Source organism: Myodes glareolus, chromosome 2 (genome assembly GCF_982192425.1).
Source record: "Myodes glareolus chromosome 2, mMyoGla1.1, whole genome shotgun sequence".
Lineage (NCBI taxonomy): Eukaryota > Metazoa > Chordata > Mammalia > Rodentia > Cricetidae > Myodes > Myodes glareolus.
Window position 1 is genome coordinate 80783555 of NC_142027.1, and position 8605 is coordinate 80792159.

Here is an 8605-nt window from a genome sequence, read left to right on the forward strand (position 1 = left end):
TTTTATTTTTCTTTTTTCTTGTAGTAGCTTTGTCAATTGCACAAAATCATGTTTTGTTTTTGCCATTTAAACATTATCACACAATCCTATTCTGAAAGACAAATGCTCATTAAAAACAAAGCGAAGATAAAAATTCACAACCTTAATCACCTAGATTTGCCATTAAAAGAAAAAGGGGGAGAAGGGGCTTTCTTACAAGCATTTTCACAATGTCACATTTTCTCCTTAAAAGGGAAGAATTTCAAAACAAAAGGTGAAATAGCTTAAACAGAAATAGTCATAAAAAAGGAACTTTACAGAATTGTCAACAATATTAAGACAACATTGACTAACCGGTTTCCTTGCAGCATCTTCCCCTTCCCCAGCCCCCAGGATCAAGACAGGATGTGTTCAGACAGAAACAGGCTCAGCATCCCAGCATTGAATGAGCAATTGTACTGAACTCCAAAAGCATTTGTTGCTCCATGTCTATGTCCTGAGATCCTTATCCCAAGTTCTTCCCAGTGGAAAAGTCAAATTGTGGCTTTGGAAATCCTAACTCATGAGGAGGAAGGCACACCCCTCAGGTGATTCCTCTCATGTGACAATCTAAGCCTCTCTCTCCGGTCCCCTCTCCAAGGAGAAATGCTGGGGGCTACAGAGGACTGGCTCCATCTCTGAGGAGCAGTTAGATTAACAGAACGCGGCCCAGTTCTCTTTTGTCCCAGCAAACCCAGGACTTGAAACCACTGATAACTGGCAGAAGTGAGGTTTCACTTCAAAAGCCCAACCTATGAAATGCTCATCTATGAAAAGTTTATTATTGGTGTTAGTCAGGCTGGGTCTGGGCCAAAAGAGGAAGTGACAGAAATACTTTCTCCCTGGGAGGAAAAGGGAAAGAGGGGCATGCAGGGAACTTGTGTAGAGCAGGTTGAACAGGTGGCCTGGCTGAAGAGACTGCCGTTAATGGAAAGAGGAAGGAGCCACCCCCACACTCCACCCTTCCCAGTGCCCTCAAGACCCCATCCCACAGGTTGGAATGCAAATCCGAACAAAATCTCCTGGGAGGAGCAGGCTCCAGCCATAGAGCCAGCCGTCTAGTCATGGAGCCGGAAGTTGTCTGTGTGGCCATGCTGGTCTCTCTTCAGTTCACAAAGGCGTTCTGGGGAGGTGCTGCATAATGGTAGTGTCTACAGGAAAATCCTCCTCAGGAGGAGGCCCACAGAGCCTCCTTTGGGAGTCTGCTGGTTCATGATGGCTCAGAGGCCTCTCCTTCCAGGGGCCCAGTCGGGGACATGGACCCTCTGCCAGCCTCTTTCCTGGGGAAGTTGAGAGAAGGGTTCCTGTGCTCCCTGACAATCCTAGTTCCTCTAGTCCCTTGACCAGAAGGGTGCTGAGATAAGACAAGCTAGGAGGAAGAACAGCCATGTAGCAGTTTCTATCCTGGGGTGGGTAAGAGTGTGTGCGTGTGTGTGTGTGTGTGTGTGTGTGTGTGTGTGTGAGAGAGAGAGAGAGAGAGAGAGAGAGAGAGACAGAGACAGAGAGAGAGAGAGACAGAGAGAGAGAGACAGAGAGACAGAGAGACAGAGACAGAGAACACAAGAGAAACAGAGAGAATATACAGCCTCCTGCTCCAGGGCCAATGCCCAGCTCAGGAGTTCTTCACAGTCACCTGTGGAGATCCTCCAAACTCTGCCCAGGGCCTCAAGGAGGGAGAGTGCTGCTGTTTACTGTGCTGATGCAAGTTTCAACATCTGTATAAAAGGAAATGGAGACAGGTGACTGGTCCAGAGCTAAGTCCCAGAACCCTGACCCCACATTGGGGAGAGAGGCCAGTGAGAAGATGGGAGGGGTGGATGGATGGGCAAGGCTTAGTGTCTGTAGGCTCGGTACACTGCAGACATATCATCGTCAGACTGATCCAGTGCCTTGGCTCTTTTGTATACCTCATTGGCTGCAGCTGCCATGGGGATAGGGTGGTTGACTGCATTGCCCAGTGCAATAGCCAGGCGGAGATCCTTCTGAATGTATTTCGGGTAGAAGTCAGGTTTAAAGTTTCCTTGTAGAATATTTTGGCACTTCTGGTCCAGGAAGATGCTGGTCAGCTGTCCCTGATTGAGGATGTCCAAAAGCGTTTGCTGTGACTGGCATGTCACCTGGGCCAGCGTCAGCCCCTCAGTGATGGTAGCCATGAAGTTCCCTTGGACCATGTTCACAATCAGCATCATCTTGGCTGCATTGCTAACTTCACCTAAAAAGAAGGAAGTCTTCCCCATTGCTTGGAAGCAGCTGCTGCAGTCCTCATATAAGCCCCTGTCTCCGGCTGCTAAGATCACCAACATCCCGTCATTGGACAGTTGTTGATCCCCTGAGACTGGGGCTTCCAGAAAGCGCCCCCCCTCTGGATACAATTACCTGGGCCAGCTCGGTGACTGTATCCGCATTCACCATTGACATGTCCACATAGCACTTCCCAGGGAGGATCCCTTACAGCACACCACTGAGGCCCAGCACCAGGTCCTTGGCTGCCTTTGGATCCGACACACAGGCAAAAGTGATGTCACAAGTTGAACCGACTTCAGCGGGGGTTCTTCCTAGGCGGGCCCCCTCCTGGATGAACAAATCACATTTCTCCACAGTCCGGTTCCAGACAGTCACTGTATGACCCATTTTTAGCAAATTGGAGATACTGCCACTTCCCTTTAAGCCAAGGCCCAAAAATCTTTTTGTCGGTGGGTGTGATGCTGCAATTCACCACTGTGCTGTCTGCTGCCTGAATGGAGGTGGAACCAGTTTCCTCTTCACATATTTTCAACTTCTTTGTGATTGCCTGGTAACAGACAGCAGGCTTCTCTGTTTGGTTCAGCAGAAAATGATGGAAAGGAGGATCGGCATCTTTGACTGGCTCACTCGCAGTTGGCTGCCATTTAAATGCGGCCATTGGTCCTGCCATCATCCCTTTTACAGTGCTAGACACAGGGATGGTGAGGTCCTTCTCATCCTTTGGGGGCCGACCCCTCTTCCGGGGACTTTGCTCTTGGGCTCTTTTAAGGCATTTGGAGCCTCTCTCTGAAGAACCCGAAGTCACCCTCTTCTTTCCTTCTCCCAAGTTCTTCTTCACCTTCCCTTCAGACAGACTAAGCTTGCGTTTCTCATCACCTGAGTTTGGCCTACTTCTCTCCTCACTGGAATTACGCCGATTCTTGTCATCAGCAGAAGTGTGGGATGATGTCTGGTCTTTTCCCTTGGCTCTCCTAAGGAACTCTTCAACAGCATCCACAGCTTGCTGGAACCGTTTGCCCTTGTTGATCTTTATCATTTCCTCCTTATGAGCATGAAAAGGCTTTAGCTGTTCTACTTTGATCTAGGCATTATCTTCTGTTCAAAAAAAACTTCACAAAGAAGCATTTCTTTCCACGTGGTTTCTTCAAGTCCTTGGGGGGGGATTAACAATCTTTACAGGCCAGGGAGGATACCAGCCCAATTTCCCCCATACCAAGTCGCCAAGTTGCAGACTCACAGCCGCCATCTTACCACGCAACCACCCTAATTAATACAATTTTTGTGTGGTCATTTTGGGTGTTAAGCTAGCTGGGTGTGGGGGGGGGGACACAGCCCACTCCTCACGCAACACACAGTAGCAGTTACTTGTCCTGCAGGGCAATCAGCAGCTGATGCATACTTGAGAACTGAGGGTGCTTGGGTAAATGTAGCTAAAAATGGCTGCTAACTTGTCAGCACGATTGAAAGGTTCATAGGATTTCTCTGGAGATCTGTGGCATGAAGCTTTTACAAACCTTAATATCAAGAAAAGATCTTAACAATTTAATATGCTATTTAATATGATGTCAGCTTCCCCGTAAAACAGTAGCATCTTGTTCCAAAACAAACAAGCTAAAAGTGTTATAAATGAAGTGGACACAGTCTGCTTATATTTTTGTCCTGTGTACTCTTTGCAACCTAACAAGGGCAATAAGTACTTCATAAGAAAAATCTTATTATTCAGTATCACTTTATTTAACAACTTTATGAATTATATTCCAATGCCCATATAGATGTGTTTCAGGGACAAAATAGAAGCAGGTTCTAACTATCATCTGTGTATCTTTATATCTTGTATCCCTCTCTGTCTCTCTTGGTGTATCTGTCTGTCTGTCTCACACATAACAAGGATTAACAACAACAACAAAAATGAATCCATGAATTTAAAGAGAACAAAGAGTAGAATGTGGCTTTGGAGGAGGGAAAGGGAAGGTAGATATATTTTAAGCTCAAGATGAAACCAAGCAATGCACATCTAAGAGAAGACAAAGTCCTCCAGAAGTCCTCACTGCAGTGCCACAGGAGCAATGTCTGTGTTTGTTTATCAGAGTGAAGTCAATTAATAAACCAAAACTTTTAGTTGTGGACAAATTATTCTGAGAGGCATTTTGTAATGATCTAACTATTATACTCAGACCATATTATGAAAAATTCGATAAAATAAGAGCATGTTTTTCATTCAGAAAATATTTGTAGAGTGGGAATATTATCTCCTTTCATTTTTGTGATGAGCCTAGGGCCTGGGTGAACAGATGTACAATAAACATCCATCATAGAACAAGACCATGGCTGGATTTTAGCATTTGAGGACCAAGTGTAAGGAGAACATGAACAGTAATTTGGTAAATGGAATTTGTTAACACCTTCTTTTTTACATCCTGGAGAACAGAAAATCTCTGAGGACCTTTTTTGTAATGCAGAAAACTTCACATTTTTCTCTTCAAGTAACAGACATTGTACATGAAGAGATTTATCATGCAGAGAAATCCATAAGTGGTCAGAGAAAACATGACTATGGAGTGCCCACCCCACCTGGTACATGCACAGTGCAACCCCTCCACCTAAAGATCAGAAAGAATCCTTAGAGGGGAAGAGTCAGAGTCAGATGGATTATGGGATATTATGGCTTCTTATGTGATGGAAACTGAACCCATGAAATCTCAACAACTTGATTGCCTAAATGAGTCTTAAAGAATGAGAACATCAACTGACAGACCAGCATGTGTGGGGATTTTCCCAGGCCTCTCACTCAGATGAAGAGCCATAGGCGATGAATGGTTGTGAAGAGAGGGAGATTCTGTGATCTTCAGGGATGAGCTCTTGAGAGGTTATCAATGTCAGTGAATTGAATACACAAATGAGCAACACTAAATAGGTTTAGAGAGGTTTGTATGCTTATACATGTAGCAAGAATAATTAAAGAAGAAAAGCTAATGTGTTTTATGAGGAATGGGGGGGACATGGAAAGCATCTGGGGAGACAGAGAGAAGGAATGACAATGATATAAACCATTACTCATATAAAATTCTAAATAAACAATGCTTCCCAGAAGTTAAATTTAATTTCTGTTGCTGAGTCTACCTTACACTTTGGAAAATGAATTCTGAGGATTTGAATTCTTTCTGACCTGAAAGCATCCTCCATTCAGACCAGTAGTTCTTAGTCTGTGGATTGAGACCTCTTTGGTGGTTGATAACCCTTCCAGAGGAGTTGTCTAAGACCATCAGAAACATTTACCTTATGATTCTTAGCAGTAGAAAAATTACAGTTAGGAAGAAGAAATCAAAATAAATTCATTGTTGGAGTCAGTACAACATGAGGAACTGTACTAAATGGTTGTAGCATTAGGAATGTTGAGATACACTGGTTTAGACTTTTTATAGTAGTGGGTTACATTCAATAGTTCACTCAGCCTAAGACCTATGAACCTCACTGATGACCAGCATGGTGAGATATCTGTACGGCTGCCATAATAGTACTTAGATCATGGTGGTACCCAGTGGTTGTCTAATTGGAAAAAAGGGTCTGATAAACATGAGGGAAAATGTGCCTGATACTGAAAACTTAGCCAACTCCACAGTAATGTGGTCACGAATTCCAGAGGAGAGCATACTGCTGTCATTTCCTAAACTAAACTAATTCCAACTGAATTATAACATTCGTCTCTCCATCCACAGAGAAGTGTAGATCTCAGCATCATCAGAGATGCTTCCTCTGCAGGAGCAGGAAGCCTTCTAATTAGTCAATGGAAAGAACAACTGATTGTGCGAGCTCAGAACCAAGCAATCCACCTGCACCACAACTCCTCTGCCCAGGCTCATGGGAAATTGTAGAAGAAGAGGGGGAAAGATTGTAAGACCCAGATAACCATGGATACTGCAGTAGGGGTGTGGACAGTTAAATCCACTTAAAACCTGAGAGAGTTTGGGAAATAATACTAGACAGAAAAGAACATGGCTTCTTGGTAGCATTTTCTAAGGTGAGCTCTGTTTGCCAGAGGCAAGTGTACATCATTTAAGAGAGACTTCCTGACTCAACTTTAGAAGCAAAAATCTTGCAATTCTTTTAAGAGGCCCCAGCACCAAACACTTAAATGATGTTTATGAGTAGCCAATAGCATGCTTCTTGGTGGTGTCAGGGACCATGAAACACTATAGAGTTGTGGCAATAAACATGGCTCCGGCCAGTACCTCCATCATGAGGCTAGACTCTCAGAAAGCTTAGGAATGGGATGGATCCAGCTGTCAAAGACATGTCTTTATGCCTAGCCATATCGCTTAGCAAATTAAAGGCTCATAGCATCAGAAAGAGAGAGATGTACAGTACAGATAGATTCAAAGATGAAGAAAATCTCTAAACAGTTTACTGTGTGTTCAAAAACATATGTAGGCTTGGAAGAGAAAAGAAAAAGTGGTGCGGAAGAATTATCTGTATTCTGTCAATCATGTTTTAAATAAATGCTGATTGGCCAGGCAGGAAGTATAGGCAGGTCAACCAGACAGGATGTAGAGGTGGGGTGAGGAGAACAGGAGTATTCTGGAAAGAAGGAAGCCCATTCCTCCAGACTCCTGCCTAGACTCCAAAGAGGCAAGATGTGACCTGCCCTGCTGAGAAAGGTACCAAGCCATGTGGCTAACATAGATAAGAATAATGGGTTAACATAAGTTACAAGAGCTAATAAGAAGCCTATCCTAATGGGCCAATCAGTTTTATAACATCTGGAGATCTCTGTGTGATTTTCTTTGGGGCTTGCTGGCTATGGAGAACTGGGCAGGACATAAACCCCAACAAACAGACCCTGCATGTTACAAAAAAGGATAAATCCATTAAAATGTGAAAGAAAGAGAGTAGTTGGGTGTGGTAGAACACATCTTTATTCCCAATATTTGGGAGGAAGAGGCAGGCAGATCCCTGTGTATTCAAGAACAGTCTGGTCTACAGGGTGAGTGCCAGGACAACCAAAGATACACAGAGAAACCTAGCTTCAAAAAAATCAAAATTTAAAAATAAAAATAAAAGAATTAGAGGCTAAAATAAAGTCATGTGATGATGGAAATTACACGAAGAGTCTGGATACTGTGTATTATTGTGTTGTCTTTAATTCTTTGACTGCTGAGTAAGGAGCAACAGCTGCTAAAGGACATTTGATTGTAAGTGCAGCTGAATTAATCCAACACATGTATTTTGAAAATGCCTTGGCTTCTAAGCTTAAGTCAAAAATATGTCACTTTGCTGGGAGTGATGGAGCATGTGATCAAAATAGACACTCTGAACGTGGCTGGCAATGAAGACTGACTGAGAAGCCAAGGACAATGGCATTGGGATTTAATTCTACTGCATGGACTAACTTTGTGGGAGCCTGGTTTGTTTGGATGCTCACCTTTATAGACTTGTATGGAGGGGGGAGGACCTTGGACTTCCCATGGGACAGGGAACTCTGACTGTTCTTAAGATTAGAGAGTGAGGGGGAGGTACGAAGGAGGAGGTGGGGAGGGGGAAAAAAGAATAAAAAAAAAGAAATAAAAAAATATGTCACTTTGGAGAAGAGGTTTTTGCCTTACTTCCACAGGAAATGAAAGGCTGTGGATTCATTCTGGATTAAGAAAAATAAGGTTTGATCAAGGAACACTGCCTGAGATATCTTTGATGGGAGTGAATGGCCCAGATGTCTAAGTTCTACATCTAGAACAGCATCAAGACTGCTGTCTGAGATGATCAAGCCTCACAAAATATCCCAGTCAGAACTTGACCATAATTCTAAATTTTTTTAGGTACCCATAAGATTATCAGTGCCCCCAATCAGAAGGAAATAGCCTGGAAAACTACAGTTTTGTTTTTCAGAATGACAACCCAGTTAGGACTAGGAAGTGAAACACACACATGCACTCATAAACACGCAAACACATACAGAGAGCATGAGAGAGAGGGGGGAGACTGATGTCCCCCAAATTGTTGCAGAAAGGAAGCAAAAGGGAATAAAATCATTTTCTGGAACATGCTAATAAAGATGAGACTGGAATCCCACAAATCATGTATACAAATGTGGCCAAATGATCATGACTCTTTACATTAAAATAGTGCTTTTCTTGCTGGTGAGACTGATCCACTTATACAGAATAATATTCAAATGTGAACAAGATGACATCCATTATATTATCAGTCAGTGTACACAAGGAGAACCATATGACTCATCTGTAACAGTCCATTCTTACAAAGACACATGTATTATTCATTATGGATATCATTGTAAAAATATCTACTATAAAATAGAAAAATCTGTATGCTTAGTCAGGCAGTGGTATCA

The 8605-nt window shown here is 43.2% G+C and overlaps 1 pseudogene; it reads right to left on the reverse strand.

The window, feature by feature from the left end:
* Positions 1 to 1565: 1565 nt before the first annotated feature.
* On the reverse strand, positions 1566 to 3413 carry LOC148123024 (cytokine-like nuclear factor N-PAC pseudogene; annotated as a pseudogene).
* Positions 3414 to 8605: the final 5192 nt, after the last annotated feature.